The 22,306-nt window shown below is 41.5% G+C and overlaps 1 protein-coding gene across 1 annotated transcript in view; it reads left to right on the top strand.

The window, feature by feature from the left end:
- Positions 1-19,486, top strand: part of SHPRH (SNF2 histone linker PHD RING helicase) — a 67,544-nt gene extending 48,058 nt beyond the window's left edge. The window contains exon 31 of the mRNA XM_064413635.1: positions 16,338-19,486. The gene's annotated coding sequence lies outside the window, so the exon portion shown is untranslated. The remainder of the gene's footprint in view (positions 1-16,337) is intronic.
- Positions 19,487-22,306: the final 2,820 nt, after the last annotated feature.

Below are 22,306 nucleotides of genomic sequence, written 5' to 3'. Positions count from 1 at the left end.
AGATAATTTTGATATTATATGACACAATGTGACTGCACAAGAAGCTGCTATTCACTCTGCGAAATTATGTATCTGTGCTACATAATGTGGAAGCACATAGTGTTTACATTCATAGCTCCCATTTTAATTAACTAGACGTGGGAAGAATAGTTGGCAATGAATGTGAAGACAGAAAAGCAAACTGAAAAATGTCAGTTATGAGAGGTTTCCAAACCTCTTCATGTTTTTAGCTTGATGCCTTTTTCAGGCTTACCTAGAAACAGAGGCCAGACAAAGTTAAAAGGATAAAAGTGGATATATTTAATGAAGGGCCTTCAGGTACATTAAGGGCAGGCAAAGCCTCCCCAAGGCTGGGGGCAATAGTCATGAGTTTTCCAGACAGATATAAGTTTGGTCTACTTGCAAATAAGGGGGTTAATGCTCCAGTTACAGCTTCAGGTAATGAAGTCATCTTCCCCCAGTCCACACACCCCCAATTCACTTTTTATATTTTTTGGGGCTTGAGGCTGTAGGGTGTCCTTGAGTTTTAGGCCTAGAGGGACTGTTTTGTCTGACCAAAATGTGAAGACAGTAGTTAACAGTTTGTATGGAGTTTGGAGTTATGCACTAATGCAGTACAGGATTTGAAAAATAGGAAGGCTAAAATCTTAAGGCATCAGGTTTATTTTTATAAATATGCTGCTTTCATTGTTTATTTATAAATATGTGGCTTTTGAATTCCTAACCAAAACCATAGCTTCTTATCAGGCACTGCATGAGTCTGTAGTCCTGGCTTACCTTGTTTCATAGTCATATAACAGCATAGAATGCCAGAAAATCTGGTTCTAGGTGCTCTCCTGACTGCCCTGGAGCAACGGCACCTAAAGCTCTGGATACATTACATTAAAGTGTGCCATGAGTCGTGTTAAAGCACCTCTTGAAATTGGAGGGTTGAACCATCAGAGTATATAGTCAGTGTCAGTAGTAAATGAATTCTTCCAAGTTTTACATAATACAAAACGCAGAGACCAAATTTAATGCATTTTTCCATTTTTTTGCAATATTTAGTATCTTTGATAAAGGTTTTTCTTTCAGACATTTTAAGAGACTTCTTGTGAAATGAATTCTTTTTTCTTTTTTTTTCCTGCTAAGGGTGTAGCTTGTGCTTTTCTCTTATCAAAGCACAATAAGCTTGTTTTCATGGTACTGTCATGGTTTTGCTCTCTATCAAAACACATTTGAAAGAGAGTATCTTAGCTGAGAACAAAGTCTGCCCTATCCTAAGACTTACAGTATACTCATAGAAATGGGATTTTCCAAAAAAGACAGAAACCCATAAATACTGACTGCAGTGTTTGCATAACATTTTTGTGGACCTACCAGAGGCATGTACCAGATTCTCGTGTGTTCTGCTAAAACATGTAAATGTGATCCAGGTTAACAGTATTACTTACCTGGTGAAGTCAGTCCCTTGAAAAATGAGGCTTCACCTGTTTCCAAAGACCTCAGTGCTGACTTTTAATCTTTTTCATTTCCATAACAAAGAATATTAAGGGTTTTTTAATTGTAGTTGGTGAGGATTTTGGGACAGGTTTTCTCACTGTATATAAAGTTATATATTGTATAACAGAGCTGTCATTTTGTTATCTGTAAAAGCTTGATGCAAATAGTGAACTTCCTTGAACCATACAATATGATCATCTCGGAAACTGAGGTGTTAAGCTTGTGTTGTTAAATTGAGCTCTTTGAATGTCACTGTGGATCTTTAAGAGAATTTGTAAGTTAAGATTCCCCCTTGCTCTCCAAATCACCCTGTGCCAGGAATAGGTTTACATCTTAACCTGTTAAGTAACTTTTTAACATACTAATGAAAGTCCAGGATAAATGACAATTTTCATTGTAGTGTATTTCAGGTCAGGCACCACAGAAGAATATTTACCTCAGTCTTCTCTTGCATATTCAAGTTTCATATTTAGAAGTGGACAGAGTTGATGATGCTTTTCGTGAGACAGGCTGTCTGAACCACATGTCTGCCAATGTGTGCAGATGTATTAGAATTATCTGTGAGTGGGATCCTACAGAGATAAAAAATAATTGTGTCTGGTTAAACCCATAATTAGACATAAATCCTCTTGTAAAATTCTGTCTGGACTCTAGCTGGGGATCAGCTAACAGCTCTCTACCATTGTCTCTTCTGACACAAACAGTGCTGTCCTCTTTGCATCCATTTTTGCAGTCCTTATGACTACATTACTTCTTTCAGGAGTCACAGATTTATTTGTTCAGTTGAAACTGTGCTTCAGTTAATTTGGAGGGGAAAAGGTCTGTATTGTGTTGGTCAATCTGGCATTGACTGGTGTAAGAAAAAACTTAACCTTGAAATTTATTGCTCTCCCAAGGTAAGCAATCAGATGAGTTTCTAAGGAAAACGTAGAAGTCCAGGGGTTTGTCTTGGTGTAAATAAAGCCTGTTTCTGAAGCACAATCTAAAGACTTACTGCCTAAAATCTGCCTTCTGTGCTTTTCTCCAGACTGAAAGGCGATCTACAAAGCCACTGTGCCTGTGCTTTTTTTCTTCCTTTTTTGGTTGCCTGAAACAAGTGAGATCTTTACAAGATTATATGCTATAAATGTAGATTAAATTGATTTCATAATGGAGAAAAAAATAAGGTGCAAGACATCTGTCTCTCCCTCTGCCTGTGTTTTTATCTTTTACTGTGTTGGTCATCTCATCCTACTCTCCACCCACTTCCAGCTTGCTCAGTTTGTTACAAAGAATGTATGTGTTTGGTCAGTGGATGTAGAGTAAAAGAGTTACAATCCATAAAATGGCTACAGTAAAACTAGCTTACTGCATCACAGGAAAAGTATCTGAGGTGAAGAGAATTGTAGCCTGCAGAGTTTGTGGTGATTGGGCGTGAGGCTGTGACCCAGCCTCATCCCCAGTGGGCCACAGCTGTGAGCTGCAGGTGAGCAGCACCGAAGGCAGTGAGACCTGGAGTGCCCAGGGGCACTGAGCAACCATCAACGGGAGCAGAGGGCACACAGGTACAGTGCATTAATGGTGGGGTATAAAAGGTTGGGCTAAGGAACAAGAAGGATCACTGCTTGCAGCCTTCTGAGGTGATGTGGTGTTACTCTGTAAGAGCAGGTGCTGGAAGCCTTCTGAAGTGGTAAGATGTTGCTCTGTATGAGTTGAAGCTTTCTGAAATTGTATGGTGGTACTCTGTGTATGGTGACCATCTCAGCTGTAACGTGTGCTGTGGCATATGTTGCAACAGTGGCCTGGTATAAATTCTTTTTTGTACTGATAATATTTTCATTTCCTCATATTCTTCACCACTGTAGAATCAGATACTGAATTTCAGGCTGTTAACTTTTGGATATCTGGTTATATATTGTACAGCTGACACACAAAAAGGACCCCACTAATCTACTTTCTGAGTAAGAAATGAGGCTTACAAGTTTTTACTTGCCAAGTCTACAGCTTTGGAATTCATAAAGTGCACCTGAACCACTGCCACACATCACAGTGTAACCACTGACTTCTCTCCGTTAGAGAAGGAGGAGGGAATAGGTAACTACTGATTCATGGCAGTATTGGATTTGAGTTCCAAGTAGGCACTCTGTATTCTACAGTCATACACGGTGTAAAGAGGACAGGTAGCATTCAAATGTTGGTAAGGAATTCAGTCACCTGGCATAGATGACATAGGGTTTCTAAGTACTAGAATAATTCTTAGACAATTGGATTGTGGCATACCTGTAAACCTCTGCTTTGGCTTTCTTCTGTGTACAAGAGACCAGCCTTCCAGGGCTCGCTTCCAAGTTCCTTTGTTTTGTGTATTTATAGAGCTTACACAAGCAAGTGCCCAGCCCCATTCATTGAACTGGACACAAACCAAATTTTATCAGTTGAGGAACAGGTGTCATTGTTTCCATGATATAACATGTCTTGGTTTGATAGTAACCTTCACATTGGGCAGAAACTACCTTTCCAAATTCTTCCAAGTGTAAGGTCTGACTGCTTACAGGATGTCTCAAAATGTAAATTGTTGGTGTAGGCTGGCTTAGATCGTTGTGGGGAGTTTAATTCTGCTTTTCTCTCTATCCTGTGGGAGCAAGTGAGCTAATGGGATTCATATTATGTTGTTATGAATTGTCATTTCTTTATGCTAACAGATGATCTTCATTTGTCAGACTTTCTCTTGACTATGTCATTTGTTTAAGGAAGAAAATCTAGACTGCATTTCTTGTTACCTTGATGAAATTTTGGCTTGTCATTCTTGGAGCCTCCTGAGATGGAGGCTCACAAGTATGAGAACTGTGACTTCTCATTTGTGAATGCTGAAATTGTAAGGGACTGCCTGTACTGGCTGTGTGTTCACAAGTCCATGGAGCCTGATGGGAGTTCATCCCAGCATTCTGAAGAAGCTGATGTATGATGTGGAAGAACCCCTCTTGATCGTCTACCAAAGGTCTGGAAATGTCCCTACTGACTGGAAGCTAAGTAATGTCCTTCCAGTTTACAAGAAGGGCGTGAGGGAAGACCCAGGAAACTACAGACTTCTAGTCTAATCTCAATTATATTTATTATACCTACTATTATTGAAATGTGTTGTTTCTCTTCTAGCCTTCTACAATATCTTGTAACGTAGGAGTTCTGGACGTGATTACAGCAGATAACTGCTGCCCCCATTGTTAGATCTTGTAAGCAGATCTGGTTAAAAGACATTCTATCCTACAACTCCTGTCACAGAGATAGAAAGCCCAGAGCACTTCACCAGCAGCCAGAAAAGGGATGGAGGGGATATCTCTGAGACCATGTGATCCATTCATATCTACTGCTGTTGTACATGCTGCAGTGGAGGTGGAATCTGTACTAGATGGAGTTGGAGGAGATGGGAAGAGGTTGGGGGGGGACAAATGAGGAATAGTTGTAAAATGTTCCTCTGAGTGCCCTTCTGCTGATTTTTCTGTGGGAGGAATGAGTCACTGATACGAGCAATGAATAAACAAAGGGTGAAAGATTGCAAGTAGAGCCTATTCATTGGAGCTAAATGTTCATCTAAATGCAGTGGCACATTTTTGTGTTCCAGATTTGAGATATTAGTCACTTTCAGTAAGAAAGTTCTTGGGCTGTGAACACACAGGGCTTTGCAGTGCTTGAACAATAGGGAATATTGAAAAGATTTAGCCCCTGGGATACATGTTTTAATGTGCACCTAAGTCATAAGATTCCCTAGTCAAATGTTTGCTGTGGATTTGTGAAGGACAGTGGTTCAAACTTCTAATATATACTTTTATAGATTAACCTCCCTGAACCAAACAGGCAAATTTTGCTTAATAGAGGCAAGGTAATTAATCACTTCTGCTGTAAATTAACAAGTATCTCTGAAGGGGCAAGACAGTGAACTTTGTAATTCCTACTTGGGAAATTCTGCACCTTGAGAATGTTTGCAGCGGGCATGAAAGGCAGTAAGCCCAGCCCAGTCCTCTTGTGCAGGGAAATGAGTGTTAAGAAAACTTGCCAAAGGTTTGAGCCACCTGTGTCGAATGAGGGACATGCCATGGATATTTCTGAGGAATCTCTCCTTTTGTGTACTGTAATCTTCAAACATCTTGTAAGCATAGATTTCCTCGAAAGTTTCTAGAATTCTTAACATACACTTCCTTCATCAACACACTACCACTGTTCAGTAGGGCTTTTCTTTTTGCCCTGTGGAATGTGTATTTCTTTTCTGTTATTTGTTCTTAACAAAGGTGGATGACCCTGAATCATTTACAGCTCTTATTAAAAGCCTCTAGAAGAGAATTAGAGGATACGAAACATCAAAGTGAATGAGGTGAGGGAGGTTTTACTTCTGCTTACTTACAGCTGCTGCTGCTGTAACACAGAGGACAAATGTGAGAGTGGGGGAATGGTAGAGAGGGGTGTCCAGCCCAGTCCTGGGGGATTTGATTCTAAAACAGAGAGGAAGGGTTTTCTGAGGAGTGTTAAAGTTCCCACTTGCTCCACACTTCAGGAAACCTGTTGCTGGGCACAGGACACCTTTTGGCCATTTCCTGGGGCCCTTAATTCTATGGAGAGGTTTTAAAGTCCAAAGCCACAACCCTGGACTTAAATCTATAATTGCACACATTTTGATAGAAAATGTTTGCTTTCATATAACTACATATTAACAGATATTTTACCAGGAATTTGCAAGCAATTTCATGTCCTGTAATTTAATTGTTCAAGTAACAGAACACTGAAACTAATCAGCTTTTGCAGCAGCAAGTTAGTGACTTTCAGAAACCAACCCACAGGAGAGAAAAGAACAGTGTTCAGTTATGTTCTAAAACTGAAATTCCTGCATGATAAACCAAGAAAATAGTATTTTGATTACCTCTGTGTTTTTTCTGCTTTATGTAGCTATTGTAATTTCAATGAAATAATTTATTTAGAAAGTAGCAAAGCTAAATTTTTATTTGAAAATTATCAGGTATGGGTAAATGTACAACCTTGTGTCTTTTTGGTCTCTGAGTAAGTTTACATTCTCATCAATAGCCTTTCTTTTGCACTCGGAGTTTGCTCTCAAAATTACATCATAGTGTCTCTTGAGCTTTGCAGCTATTTCAAAGCCTTTGTGAACACAAATTTTTGTCTTAAATTAACCTGACACTGAAATAATACTGACTGGTGTAACATTCATTACCTTTTCTTTCCATCTTCCTGGTTTGTGGAAGAATAGCTGGTGCCCCTTCTGAGAGAGAGCGCTTAATCATTGTGTTCCTATTCCTCAGTGTGTAACTGAATTGTCTGATAGGTGTTACCTGTTAAATAGTATCAATTGATGGGAATGCTCTGCAAATATGTAAATAATTGATATTCAAAACTGCAATTACAATATGCATAGAAGCACGGGGGTCCATAATTATTCTTTCCAATGTGATTGGTTGAAGCCAGCTCCAAAACTGCTGACTTCTGGAAACAGCTCACTCTTCCCTACAGCAGTTCTTCATTACAGTCTTCTGCTCCATGGGGACCAAGCCTGTGACTTCTCCTCGATAAAGTTATGTGTTGGATCAGTTGTATCATATTTTCCTTCCTAGAACTGTAAATCAGTTCTGGTCAATCCCAATATATACAAACTATTTTTAAGAGAGTGGTATAATTAGGAGACCTCTTTGGCCCTTTGGTATATTAGAGTTCATGTGTTACTGTTTATAATTCCTTTTAAGATTTTTTCAAAATTTAATAAAATATTTTAAAATGTGCACTTAGTTATACCTAGATAGAACCTAAAGAATAAAGAAAATAGCTGATACATTTCATAAACCCAAACTTCTGGACAAAGCATGAGAAATTATATTGAAAAAGGTACCTTAACTAAGTTTTAAGACAGTGCTGCAGCAGGGCCTTATTTTTCCTGGCACTGCACAAGTGGGATGTAATCCAAAGTACAAATCATAATAGGGTATTTTTCTGTGGAGTTAAATGGTCTGTGGAGCAGTTATACAGGGAGGGACAACCTGCCAGCACACTGCACAGAAGCTGCAAAGGACACGAGGGTGGTGAAGGGGCTTGCCCAAAGCCAGGTGGCAGTGGAGTGGAGATGGAGCCACAGCCTCGCCCATTCCGTGGGGGGAGCAGGCTCGCCCACCTGGGCCAGGGGCAGCCAGCCCTGGCACGGTGCTGGTCCAGGGCTGCCTGCATGCCCAGGGCTGCTGGCACGCTGGTGTTGGAGCCATTCAGCACAAGCTGTCGTGCACGGTGCCTGCTGGCACACAACATCCTGTTCCTGCTCTTACTGTGGTATTTATTGTCTATTGATGCAGCTCCACAGAGGCTCTTGTGAATTGCTGGGTTCCTTGCAACACTCCCTGCTACGGAGTGTTGTGTGCAGGCAGAGCAGGATTGGCTTCCATGTCCCCCACACTCGGCTGACAGCTTTAGACAGCTGTCCTGCCCTGAGCAGCCAGGCAGCCTTCCTCAAGAGGTGTCAGTTCTAGCAACAATGTGGAAAAACGTGTGACCTTGGGAAAAACACCACATCTCTTAACAGACAGAGCATGTTATGACCTGATATGCTGAAGTACTTAGGTGTAAGTAGGCAGGAGATAAGGTTTTCCTATCAGAAAGGCAGTACATCCATCAAAACCACTGCAGCCATTGATCAAGGCTTTTATACATCTGTTACACTTTGGAAAAAACAAAGAGCAAGGTGTGAGGAGTGTAATAGGAAGGCACCAAGGCTCTCTGGGGTGCAGTTGTTAAAAGATGATTGCACAGAAAGTCCACAGTGGAGTCTGGTTGATGCAGTAGCTGCTGTGGGTGAGATGCAGGCTTTCATTACAGCGTGTCATGGTGGGAGCACCTTCTGGCATCACCTGTACCAGCACTTGAACTAATGATGTACACTTACACCTTGCTGGAGAGAGAGATATCCCTTTGCTCCAAATACTGTAATATGATGTACTACAGGGTCAGAAGGGAAAGGTAGGATTTCAGTGGAATCACCCTGAAAACATCCATTTTATATTGAGGTTTGGCTGGGAAGGAGTCAGCAAGCCCCTCTGGCTTTGGGCAGGAGGAGATCTGTTATCTATGGCATATGACTGAAGGCTGAGTTCAAATCTGGCTCCTGAATGCCTCCTGGGATGGTCCCTGTGTCAATTCCACAAGCCCCTGCAAAAAGCCCCTGTTAAGGAACTGTGAGTGCATGACTGGGACCTGTAATCCTCATCCAGGAAGGATGGGAACAGGGATGTGTGAAGTAGAACTGCAATAAGTGAAGTGGGAGTGCATGGGAAATGCCTGGGGGGGGGTTAAACTTTTGCTTTCTAGCATGCACAATAAGAAGTTATTGCTATATATAGTTTTCCTTTTCTTAGGTATCCTGAATAAGGAAGATGGTGTGTTAGTAGAGCAAAAATTGTTAGGTATTCGTATAGGAAAGGGAAAATCTGGACTTCCAACAGTTAAAAGCCAAACAGAAGTGACAGCTGGAGTGAAAGATCAAAAGGCAAGGTGTGCTACTGGCCATTTCCAATGAGATGTTCCAACGAGCTGATTCCTTTGGGTATGTTTCAGTATCTAGGGACATGTCTTGCTGTCAGTCAGTCCACTGTAAATCTGGAGCTTTATAGAGTTTTGTCATGCTCGTGCCAGTGCAACTGAGAGTAAACTTTGGCTCTGGTTACATCCATCTGGAGCAAGCTGCAGCTTGCCTTATCCAGAGACGAATTCCTGTTGCCTTCATAGAAGTTTTTCATGACTTGGACATGTGGATTTGGTACAGTAATACTTAACGTTGTGATGTTGCTGTAAACACTAGGATGTTTAAAGAAAGGAGAGACAGATCAGACCCCTGCTAACTATTTCACAGGAGCATAGGGTTTCTTCCAAGAAAAATATTTGAGCTCTCTAGGGCAGCATCTGCTCCCAGATTTCTGTTCTGCAGGAAAATCTGCATTCATGAAGATTAAAATTAGCCTCTGTGGATTCCTGGAGTCAGCTTGAGAATTTCCTGTGTCTTGCAGTTTCTAATTGCACTAATTTTTCTAAGTGTCAGTGAAACTGTAATGGGTGCTGAGCAATTGTCTCCCATCCCTTGGGGGTTCCAGCCTCAGTCTACCCTGAGCCAGGGTATGCATCATTTGATAATTACAAGCTCAGCTTCTGTTCCAAGAGAACAGTAAGTGAACTACTATGAAAATTGAGGATGAAGATGATGAATATTTAGAAAGGGAAAGCTGTATTTTAGATGCACTTCCCTTGTACCTGGGCCTAAATTTTTGAGACTTTCAGAGTTAGATACACCATATGGTTATATTTCTGTTTCTCAGTTGAACCCTTCTTATATACAAATCATCCATTCAAAGCAGAAATTGATTTAGCCTTTTTTTTTCTACATCCTGCAGCTCACATGCCACTCCAGCGTGTAAAGTTAAAACAAATATCCACTGAGACAATTTGGATGAAAATTAGTACATAAAAACCATAATAAGCTGCTTCTTTTACAGTAAGAACTGGTCCTAAACCAGCAGGAACTTTGTGTCTGCAATGTGGGAAGAGCATTTGCAGAGCTCTGTGCCAGGGGTTAGCTGGCAGAGAGAGGGAACTGCTGCTGCCGAGGTGGAACTAACTGGCTGCAGCTCCACGTGGATTGGTCAAGTTGATGTTAAGCTGGTGACTCAGTGGTAAACAAAGAGCTGGAGCTCTCCCTGTGCAAACTCTGCAAACACAAGAAATAATCTTCCCATCATTTTGCAAAATACCAGAGGTTGTAGAAATAATTGCAAAGGTTGGATAGATAGTATCAGGGTTTTTTTCACCCTGGCCAATAAAATTTAAATGCTCCCTGGCATGGTCACCTTCTTGGGATCTTAGCCTCAGCCTTGAACCAGAGATACTGCTGGATTTCTGTCCCACATTTATCAGAGGGGGAAGTTCAGTACTTCTTGCTGGTGCTGTTTTCAGCAACTCTACCAGCATGGCTTCCCTTGGTCAGGAACTGAGCCCCAGAGGATTCACATTCAAGTTAATCTCCAGCTCGTGTAGCTGGAGATTAGAGGTCTCTTCCTCATCACCCACTAGATTTGCTGTTACAGCAAGTGAAGCTGAATATTGCCTGTCTACTACGAATGCAATACTCAGTATTTCCTTATTACTTTTCCCAGAGAGTTCATATATACACTAAAGGAAGGGGAAGACTTCCTCTCTCAGATAATTTTTCAGCTTGAGGTCTGCTCTTTCCACTGCCAACAGTAGATTACTACAGTCTTCCATGGAAGTGTCTGTGGGTCAATGCTCTGGTGCTTCAGGAGGTGTTTTTCAGATCAGCTCCTCTGGCACTCAGCCATGGTTGCTCTGCTGCCAGTGCAGCTGTAAATCAGAGTGAGCTGTGCATGGGAAAAGGGAACTTTCAGGCCTGTTGCACACTGGTGTGGAGTCCCGTCAAACCATCATTTGGTGTCAGAGTAGACACCTCCAAAGCCTTCTGGTTCCAGCAGCCTTACTGGGCAGCTCATCAAAATTCCCTTTTCACACTGAGAGGCAAGAAAGCCTCTTTGGTACACAGTCTGTGATAAACATTCCACTCTTCCCTACCCCATCTAAAGGTGTCAGTGCATCCCAGTCTCAGTATCTATGCTTGACCCAGGTCAGCCTTTGGAAGCTGCTGTGTGAGCAGCACACACTGCCTCCAGCACCAAGAGGGTCATTGCAAACAAGAACCTGAAAAGCAAGCTACACTGCCCTAATACAACCTCCACATTAGGATTTGTTCCTTGCACTGATTGTGAGGTCTGAGCAAAAGGCTCCTGCATCTGACAGGAAAAATAAAGCATGTTCTTTTCCATTCCTGCCTTTTTTTTTTCTGGAGACATGGTGTGCTAGGCACAGAGGTGAGGGAAGAGGTGCTTCAGCTCTTGCACACAACACATAAATATTCTGGATCTCCACCAGCCAATCTCCAGAATCTATGTTTAGCAGTGCTAATGAAACTTAAACACCTTGGATTACATTTACAAGATTGGGGTTGTGGTTTTTTTTTTGTTTGGTGTGGGTTTTTTGTTTTGGTTTTTTTTTTTGTTTGTTTTTTTGGGTTTTTTTGGTTTTTTTTTCCTTAATCCCTTAACCATTCTCCAGGTTGCTGTACTGGTTCCCCAATCTGAATTCCAGAGCCACTTGATAACTAAGCCATGCCTTGGTCAGCTGCTGGTCTCAACCTTAACTCTGTGCTGTGGCTGTAAGGCCCCTTGCTAAATCTCAGAAAGAGGAACCTGTGGTATTACTAATACTGGAGCATAGGGTAGGCTTGATTTCTTGTTTAGTTTTTACTCAAAAGACTTTTGTTGCTCTTGTTAAAAAGACATTGGCATAGGAAATATTTGCATTTCTATGAATTAATGTGGTGTCCTTTATTAAGGAAAATTGTGGGTGGGTGGCTTGTGTAAGAAAAAAGAAGGAGTCGGGCCCAAATAGTTGCTTAAATTATTTCCCAAAGGAAGTTTTTCAAGATTGCAATTTTTCATTACTGAAAAATTGGCTTATGAAAAAGAAAAAAGAGTAACAGAATGGTTTTAATGATGGAGATTGTTTGCTATCATACATGAAAGATTTATGGAGTCTCTATTGCTACCAGTGGAAGAGGTGCTGGGCTGGTTCCTAATTTCAGTGATCATTAACCACCCTGTGTGACAAGGTGTGGGGCAGTAATTACTGTTTTTCTGACATATTGTTCCAGCAATCTCTGAGTCAGGGAACTGCTAAATTAGATTAGAGCATGATACGATTTCATGAGGGGGCTCTGAGTCACCCCCTCACACAATAGGGATGAGAGTTTCCAGGTTAAGTTTTGTCTCCTGAGATGTCCATCCCCACTGTATTAATTTCCTGAAGGAAAGGGCTGCCAGGCAGGCAGCCCAACAGACCCCAGGAAATGTCCCTAAGAGCTGCTGACTGCTGTCCTCGAGGGGTGCCTGTTGCACTGCTGCCGAGAGCCAGGCACACTCAGGGTTCACCTTTGCAGAACAATGCAGAGCTCTTCATGAAAGCCCGTGCTTGGGTAAAAGACCAATCTGAGCACGACTCAAAGAGAAGAAATGTTTTCCTGAAAATCAAACCTGTACATGAGCTGGACTAGCTCTGTGCTGCAGACTGCATCACAGGTAATTAGGGCTCACAAAGCAATGCCAGTAGGTGGAGTGCAAAGTTGTTACTCTGCTCGGGTTACTCTGCTGCCCTGGGATTTCTAGGCAAAATACACCTTAAATACAATACTCAGTTTCTGTAAAAGTTTTCCTCGAGTCATTTTCCTTTGAGAGTGCTAGTATATAAATGCCTCACATATCCCAGGGGTCAAGGTGCCTATGGGATTTATGGGAAAGCTGCAGTGAGTGGCAAGAGGTAAGTCACAGGGAAGAAAACAGCCTACAGGATGGAGTGGAAACATGAAGGGTTTGAGCAAGAATTTCACAATTCCATGTCCTATTGACTTAAAATAAGAACTATTCATTCTTAAATGTCAAAATATTTCTTTTTTTACATTTTTGAATTGGCATTTTCAAAAATCTGATTAATGGAGAAGATATTTTCTATTCAGGGTGTATATAATGCTCAATGTATTAGGAAATTATGAGAAATAGACATTCTGACTTTTCTGCCTTTGCTGTACTTATTTCATTGTACTTTTTGTGCCTGAGCCTCAGAACAGCTGTATTCTACATTAATTTCAATCTAGCAATCTTTTGTAGATCTTTAGGTAAGAAAGTTATGGTAAATCTGAATTAGGATTAATAGGATGAAGAATCAAACTGGCCTCAGCTGTATGAACTCAAATGCTTAATTTTAATGTTTATACAGAAATCATTGAAAACCTTGTCTGTGCCAAGGACCTGACTGAGGTGGAGATTGCAAGTATCTTTCTTTTGAAAAGAATCCTCAAATTCTAGGAAGTATTCATCCATATGAAATGAATAGGGTATTTTTATGCCTTCATCTGATGGGCTTTCTCCCTTGTAATCTGTATAATTTCATTTTATCTCAGTGACAATTACATATTCTCATAGTCAGATTCAGTAAATAATGTAAAACTTACCAAATTTGGACAGACAGATAATGTTAGGCTATGAATGCCATGGAGAAACAGCTCCTGCAGTACAGTGGGCTCTCTAGACCTTAATCTGAATTTAGATGGCTCACTAGACATCCTTGTGTCAGAGGAAAGAGCAGAAATGGCAAACCATTTTCTCTTTATTTCTTTATAATTCTTTCAGTAGTAAAGAAAATAGAATTTTTCTTTCTGGAAATTAGAAATAGTGGTGGTAGCTCAAGGAGACAACTCCAGGCCATCAATGTGGTGAAAGACTAGAATGTTAGGGGAAAAAAATGACAAAACAACATTTATCCCATTTCTTTTGTAAGTTCAGCTGCAAACCTCTTCTGATCATTGCAAGGACTTCACATGACACAAGAACTGTTTCCCATCAGGCACAAATCAGCAGAGACTCAGAGAAGTCAGATGAGGAAGATCTTTCCTAAAGGCTCTTTCCTGAAATGATGAGAGGTTATTCCTGTCATCCATTCCACTCAGTCATGGGTTTCTGAAGCATTGACAAGGAATCATCAGGCCTCTGTCACTGTCCCCTCCAGCAGTAGCTGGGAATCTTGCCTCATTCACTGTGAATTTTGATGGATAGCATGTTAAAAAAATATCAGGAGTCTTTAAGTACAAGAAACCTTGCAATGAAACTTTGGTCTTATCGTAGTTCTATTAATGTTTCTACAAGAAAAAGAGTTTGCTTTGCAATTCCGACCTTGGAATATTTTATCTGTCTCTTTTCTCTTACTTTCACATGAAAAGATAACAATCTTTACATCCTGTATCACAAGTGACATAAAATTACACTTGGCTCAGTTTGTCATGTGAAAAATAATTTTTTTGTCCTATTTGAGTCAAATGGAAATGTGTTGATGGTTAAGAATCTTCTATTTTCTCACTTTATCATGTATTTTGCTGAGCTGTGAGAGACTTGCATTCCTATTTGTTGCCTGCCTACAGTCAACGGTGCACAGTGACTTGCATTTCAGGGTGCAAGAACAGATCATGTGGAAAATAGCAGGAATACAAGAAAATCCAGCTGTTCTTTGCATGCATCTGCTGGAACTGGAGAGGAAGCACCTACATGGTGTTACTGTTGTGCTTTGTCTTCTTACATAATGCTGAGCAATTTATTATCCTCTCAGACCATTAATCAAACCTAGTTGAAAAATTAAATTTTATATGGTAAGAAGGTAGGGTTTTGGGCAGAAATGTCAAATTTGAAGGTGAATTTGGCAATGTGCTCCAGTTAAACCAAAGAGGACAGAATTATAAGAATAATGAAATATTTGATATTTTAATTAATTGTTTCATGTTGGAAAAGTAAATAAATTATTTCAATGCCTTCAGAAAGGCATATTTATATGCTGTTTATATGGCTTTAAAATAGTTTCTCATTTTGCAATTAATCTGCAGGAAAAGCTGAACATTTGAATTGGTTCAAAATGTTCCTGTTTGTTAGCCTGCTTGTTTTATCAGAGATAAACATCCATTTGATTTCCATCCAGACAATTTTTTGTTGTTGCTTTCTTTCTTAAGTTTGGCAGTTGATTCAAAAAACGTGTTTAGTTGTGTAAACATGCTGAGATTTAAGCTCTGGGAAATGTCACCTGTTATGTGAGTGTGTGCTTTAACCCCAGCTGCTGACACAGCCTGGGGCAGATGCTGGGATGGGGGAGAGAATCAGAACAGTGACAAAACTCACGGCTTGAGATACACACATTTGAAGGGGAAAACAAAGCTGTGTACATGAGCAAAGAAAAACAAGGAATTCTTTCCCTGCTTCCCATGGGCAGGCAGGTGTTCAGCCATCCCCAGGAAAGCAGGGCTCCATCACATGGGTAGGTTACTTTGGAAGATGAACACCATCACTTCAGACTCCTTGCTCCTCCTTCCTCCAGCTCTCCATGCTGAGCATGATCCCTTATGGTTTGGAATATCCCTGTGGTCAGCTGGGGTTGGCTGTCCCAGCTGTGTCCCCTCCTGACTCCATGTGCACCCCAGTGTCCTTGCTGGTGGAGTGGGGTGAGAGGCAGAAAAGGCCTTGGCTCTGTGTGAGCGCTGCTGGGCAGTAATGAAAACATCTCTGAGATACCAACACCATTTACAGCAAAAATCCAAACCACAGCCATGCACAGCTACTGTGAAGAAAATTAATTCTGTCCAAGCCAAAACCAGCACAGTAAGAAAATGTTTTGCAGCAAAAATCAAGCAGTAAAAGTGGAACAAGACTTATAGCTGGAGCTCCCTAAATCAACCTCAGAGGATTTCATAATAGCTGCCTTCCAATGCAGATGATCCAGGTACAGATGATCAGACACAGGCTCCGTCCAATTCAACAGCAAAACTCTGCAAGAAAAAACCCAGCGCTTCTGCCTGCATTATTTCAGGGCTGTCTATGGAGCCAAAATGGGAGCTCTACTCAGCTACCAAAGAAATTCTGGATAAATGAGGATATAAATCTCCTGCAATTCAGCATCCTCCATCAGTGCAGCTCCTAGATATCTACTGGGCATCCTGTGGGTGTGTGTTCACAGTTCCCCATGCCATGGCTGAAAGCTTGATTCTTAGAAAATACCCAAGCCCCTATTTTGGTATTCTGAACCTATGGTCTTTCTGCTGTACAGGCACAGCTATAATTAATAGCTCCTTGTTTATTTTATTCTTTAGAAATCTCTTTCAGAGCCTAGAGTACGTGTAGATAATGTAGCTACAAAATGAGCTAATGTTAGTACATAACAAGCTGCTAAAAGTTATTATTTCATTCCAGATCACACCTGAATGACCCAAATGCCATGGTTTTGAAAAGGGACATGTTTGTGTTCAGCATTAAAAACAATCTGACCAAATGAGGAAGAAGAGTGGCAATATATGCCATAGCCTGCTCTCAATAAGAAACCTATTTTTCCCTGAATGCTGTGTTTATTTCTTCTGGTGCTGTAGATTGGATGGCTTAAACTGCAGAATAGCACATGTTTGAGGATTAGGCATGCAGTTCTGTGACATCTTTCTTCACACTGTTGACCTGTCCTAGTTTCTTTTTATTCATTTGAACATCTGTGAAGCCTCCTGATGTTTTCCAAAAATGTTATGACCATGAAGAATTTGCGTAAATGTAATGCACCATTTGAATAACTAATATCAGTAGTAAGATATGACTAACATTAGGCAATGAGAGCAAGTATGCTTGTTCTGCAAAACTGTAAATTTTCTTTAAAAGACTGACAGACACTAAGCAAGAAGCTGATGTTGCTCAAAGTCCATGGGAATAGATCTTTAGATAGACAAGAACAAAAACATGCTATGTGTGCAGTTTCAGAACATACATTAAAGAAAGAAACTCACAACTATAAAGGTCAAATTCAGAAGATTTACTATTTACTATTTAAGATTTACTATTTACAATTTAAAAAGATTTTTTAAATATATCTATTATAATTTGAGATTAAACAACCCAGCAAGGCACAGTAGTTTTCTCCACTTATATTCCTTGGATTAATAGCCATAATTATAATTCACAGTGTGAATTATTAAAATGTGCTAAAAATCTTGACAAATAGATGTGCCCTTTGGGGAATTGAGAAGAACAATAGTTTCCCAGAAGCCAGGGTACACTGCATGTGGAAGGAGGGGACATGTGAGTGAGACTGCCTGAATTCCAGGTTTTGAACACCAATTGTGGAAAAGGTGATGTGTACTTTTGGCTTCATTGCCTTTCACAGTGTGAGTTTAATCATGTCTGGCACCAGCTGTTAGTTTGAAATTAGACTAATGAATGTTCATTTTCTCCTCTTAAGCTGCTCTGCTTTGAGAACTAACAAAGCCTGTCTCCTTATGAATTTGCATGTCACCTCCCACCTCCACCCCACTGCCACAGCACCAGCCTCTGTCAACCCCACCAGCCTCTGCCAACCCCTCCACCACAAAGTTGTGTTTCCTTTCAGGTTTTCTAGAGCATCTACCTTCTGCCAAGCATTCAAAGAAGTCTGTTCTAGAGCCCCAGGCTGGAAGTGACCTGGCAACCTGTGGTCCCAGCTTCTACTGAAAGCTGGTGTTCATCCAGGACCTCATCAGCCCAAGCCTGGAGTGTCCCTTCCCCTAAACATTTGCACAGTAATGCTTCTAGCTCTCCTTCACCTCCTTTTCAGTCCTTCACCAGCACCTCCAAGTGCTCACCACTGACCCCACAGTGGTCAGTGGCTGGGTGGAAGGCAGCCTGGGGCAACTGAGCAAGGTGTTAATTGAGCCAATGTGTCAGTGGGGCTGCCAGCAGCTCACTTCCCAGGAAGGGGAAGGGAGAGATGTGGCCTTTTTCCCTTTCAACAGTGACAAAGTCTCCCTTCTCATCTGGGCATTCCTTTACACGTGACACAAGTGGCACCTTACTGTCCCTGGCGCCTCTACCAAATGTGGTTGAGTGTGGGCTGTAGGCTCGGAAGCTGCCAGGACCACGCTGGCAAACAGATGGTGTGGTGCTTCAGGGAACTCCCTGCAACGTACTGAAGTGCCCCCTCAGAGGCACCAGGGTGATATTAGGGTGATATTAGGGTGAGAGCAAAAGCAAGCCTGGAGCACATGCCTAAGGCTCCCCTCAAACCACCCCATTCCAAAAGCCAGACTCTGGAGCAGAGCAATCTCATGCCTCAGTGCTAATAAAATAAATGTAATTGCTTTTAACAATGATTGCTTTTAATGGAGCTGTGTGTGCATAAAGATGGAAATGTTCCCTTTATGAAGGTTTGTACAAACAGCAGCTGCTGACAAGTCTCCTTGTCTCCTCATATTTCTTCATTAACCTTCAGACTTCTGCTGGTGCACATTCTGTCTTCAGGAGCACAACACAGAGCAACATCTCCAGTACAACTGCAAGAACGTTTATCAGTATTGTGTTTATTTGCCAACACCCATCCTATTAGTTATATGTCACAATGGCCTGACAGGTAGAATAAAACTGCTGTGGACATCAGGTAATTCTATTTTTCCCTTTAACTGGAGGTAATAAACTATTCTGTTTAAAGAGGTGGTAAGAGAAAAATTAAAGTCCAGGGATGTTCCTCACCTTAAAAGAGTGTTTTTTCACATGGCCTCTGTAATAAAGAATGAGGCTGGCAGAATGGGTTCTGGTCTGCTTCAAACAGTAAGATCTCATGATTAACTTACATACGTACAATGACTAACTGCAGCTGTGGCCTCTCCCCAGGCCACAGAGCCCTGCAAATTTTCAGTACACTTACTGGGATCCTACAGATAAAAGTCTCAGAGTCAGAAAGCTCCTGAGCTAATGCCTTAGTTTGCCACAGGAATTGTGACCAACACCTACAAACAGCTTCTCCCCTGAGGGGAGAAGATTCATGGGACTGGCCACATCTCCTTTTTCTGGGAACCTAGTGTCCTGTGGTTTTGAGTGGGGAATTTCTGGCTCACATACTGGACTAATGTCAGAACCACCCTGCACCAAGAATGTGGAGGGGACACGCTCCTCCACAGACCCAGGGCTGATCTGACAGTATGGGCAGCTTGGGCTAGCTTCAGCATTCCTGTGAAAAGTTCAGTGTAGCCTTTCACACCATGGATCCCAATTCAGCAGAGCACTGAGCTCATGCTGCAGTTACTGTGCCCTAGTGACTTGAGTAGGATTTGAGTTTTCATTTCTGGCTTTGCTGAACTCAGTTTCAGCTATCATCTGATAGAGAGTGGCATTAGAAGCATGGTGCATCTGGCACCACCAAAGTTTGAAAAATATACTGGCTTATGTTATTTCAAAAGGAGTATTTTTGTTTCTTAAAATAAGAGGCTATTCAAAGACACAAGAAGGCAAATAAAAACTAAAATCACCGAAATATGGATAGATGTAAAACACTCAAAGAGTGATTTTTCAGTTCAGACATGGTTTTTATGAACTGTTCATGGACTGTTTCACTGTAACTGTGTGACTGATCTGAATAGTTCACAGAATAATTACACCAAATATAGAAGATGGTGATTTCTCTATAGATGCAAATTTGAGGATATATGAACTGTTATGGCATTTTTAACTCTGAAGGACTGCATTGTCATTAAAATCAGTTTGGTAAGCTACATGCTTATATTTTGGCTGTGTGATAAGCTTTTGATTATGTGGGGGGGCTACAGAGGTGGCTTCTGTGAGAAGATTCCAGAAGCTTCCTCTTCCTCTGTGTCTGACAGAGCCAATGCCACTGGCTCCAGGACAAACCCACCAGCAGCCAAGACCAAGCCCATTGGTCACTGTGCCTGTGCTGATCTGGGATCATGTGTTTAAGAAGGGGGAAAAACCCTCCTGCACAGCACACCTGGAGAGGGGCGTGCAGATGGAGAGGAGCAGCTCTGCAGACACCAAAGTCAGTGCAGAAGGAGGGGCAGGAGGTGCTCCACTCACCAAAGCTGAGAGTGCCCTGCAGCCCGTGGTGCAGACCATGAGGAAGCTGAGATTGCCCTGAAGCCCATGGAGGTCCACGGTGGAGCAGAGATCCACCTGCAGCCCATGGAGCAGCCCCATGCCAGATCAGGTGGATGCCCAAAGGAGGCTGTGACCCTCTGGGAAGCGCATGCTGGAATGGGATTTTGGCTGTGTGCAGAGACAGAGAGGGACCTATGCTGGAACAGTTTCTGAAGAACTGCAGCCCCTGGGAAGGACTCAGGTTGGAGAAGTCTAAAGAAGACTCCATGGAGAAGTCCATGGAAGACTCACTCTCATGGGAATGACCTCACACTGAAGCAGAAGAGCAGGAAGGAGAGGCAGAGACAACGTGTGATGAGCTGACTGCAAACCCCCACTCTGCATTTGCCTGCACAACTCAGGGGAGGAGGTAGAGAAATCAGAAGTGAAGTTGAACATGGAGGCATGGGGGAAAGGTGATTTTAATATCTGTGTTTATTTATCACTACTCTATTCTGCTTTCAATTGGTAATGAATTAAATTAATTTCCCCCAAGCTGAGTCTGTTTTGCTTATGATGGTAATGGGTGAGTGAGCTCTGCCTGTTGTCATCCCAACCCATGAGCCTTGTGTTCCATTTTCTCTCCTCGTCCATCTGAGTAGGGGAGTGATAGAGTGGTTTTGTTGGGCATCTGATGTCAGCCAGGATCAATCCATCAAAGTGATTTTTTTTTCTAAATACTTCTGAGGAGAAGGCTAGGAGACTGACTGATGCCAAAAAGCTGCTACCACTACTGTGCTTCACAAGCACAGATCACAGAATCATTTAAGTTAAAAGACCTTTAAGATCATCAAGTCCAACTGTGAACAGAAGAGAGTTCTCATGGCACTTCATAAACATCAACATTTAATCCGGGGAAGAGGCTTAATGAGGCAACAAAGGAATCATTTCAGTTGTTAAGCACAGGGGGGTTTAATATAAATATTCTCATTAAGAGTTAATTAAATAAAAAAAACTTTTGAAGGACAATGACTACCATATTTCCTCTGAGACCAGAGTGCTGAAATGACAATAGATAGCAGAGAAAAGAATGACTCACAAAGCTCTGCCATGGGGTTCTGTGCCCTTTCTGTCACAGTGATAATCACCACTATGACCACCCCAAGATATAAGCCCTAGGTCCTTCTCCTGACTCCTGTTTATGCTTCTCTATTCATGCTTCATTCTGGTTCCTTTCCTCTTTTCATGGGAAAGTTCCATTACACAGTTAGATCATGCTTTATATTAGCATGATGAGTGATGGACTGATGTGGCTTGCATCAGGTTTTGAGCCTTTGACTTTCCTGTCCTGAGTTGGTGGAAAGGCACCCTTTGTTGTTTCCCCACAATGACAGAGGCAGTCAGATGGGGATGGAAAGTAAACAACTCACAAGAAAAATGCATTTCATGGGTATTACACACAAAGGATCCACCAGAAAGGTTGTATCCTCACCTAGCTGGTACGTAATGCATGGCTTTCGGTCGAGAGAGGAGATCACAGAGAATGGGAGGCTTGAGCAACACAAAGCCTCATCTGCCACACCTGCTGTAGCTGACCAAGGGAACAGGCATCCTTGCTGCCATGAGTCAGTAGAGAGTCAGGCCAAATGGCACCTTTAGTACTTTTGTGGTTAATTTTATTCTGGGTTGTCTTTTCTCTTGTCTCTGGAGCTCTCTGCCTGGCTCTCCAACTTTTGAGAAGGAGATTGCACAGAAAACTTCACCTTTGCTCTCCTGTGTCCATACCTGGTACCTTCTCACCTGTACTGGCTCTGGTCCACTCATCCACCCTCCCTACACATGGACTGCCAACACTGCCCCTGTGCTCCCACAGCTTTTTTGTCCCCAGCTGTCCAGAACTCCTTTACAGAAGAAAGGCTTGTATTCCTATACAAAATTAAACATTAATCTGAATCTAGGGTTGACTGAAATTTTTCTGAACTGCATATTTTTATTACAGAAAATATGCAGTGAAATTGAATAATTTTCCACAGGAATATGTTGACTTTTATAAGAAAACAATGGAAAGAATCAATGCTTTGAAGAAAATCAGTGTGCTTCATTTGGGCTTTATAGGTTATGAATGAAGTTGAAGCTATTCCAAACAAACATCTTTACTTTATGAGATTAAATAATTGAAAAAGATGTGCTTGAAATTTTAAAATAATAATTTATTGACTTCTTACTTCATGGGCAACAACAAAAAATTAAGTCATCCTTTCAATTCAGCTTAAAAAGTTAAAGCAGAAATTTGCCACAGAGGATAAATTCTCTATATTGACCAATTCTATTGCAGTATCTTT

This window comes from Passer domesticus, chromosome 3 (assembly GCF_036417665.1).
Source record: "Passer domesticus isolate bPasDom1 chromosome 3, bPasDom1.hap1, whole genome shotgun sequence".
Classification (NCBI taxonomy): domain Eukaryota; kingdom Metazoa; phylum Chordata; class Aves; order Passeriformes; family Passeridae; genus Passer; species Passer domesticus.
The sequence above is the reverse complement of the archived record's forward strand: the minus strand, read 5'-3'. Positions and strand labels throughout refer to the sequence as shown.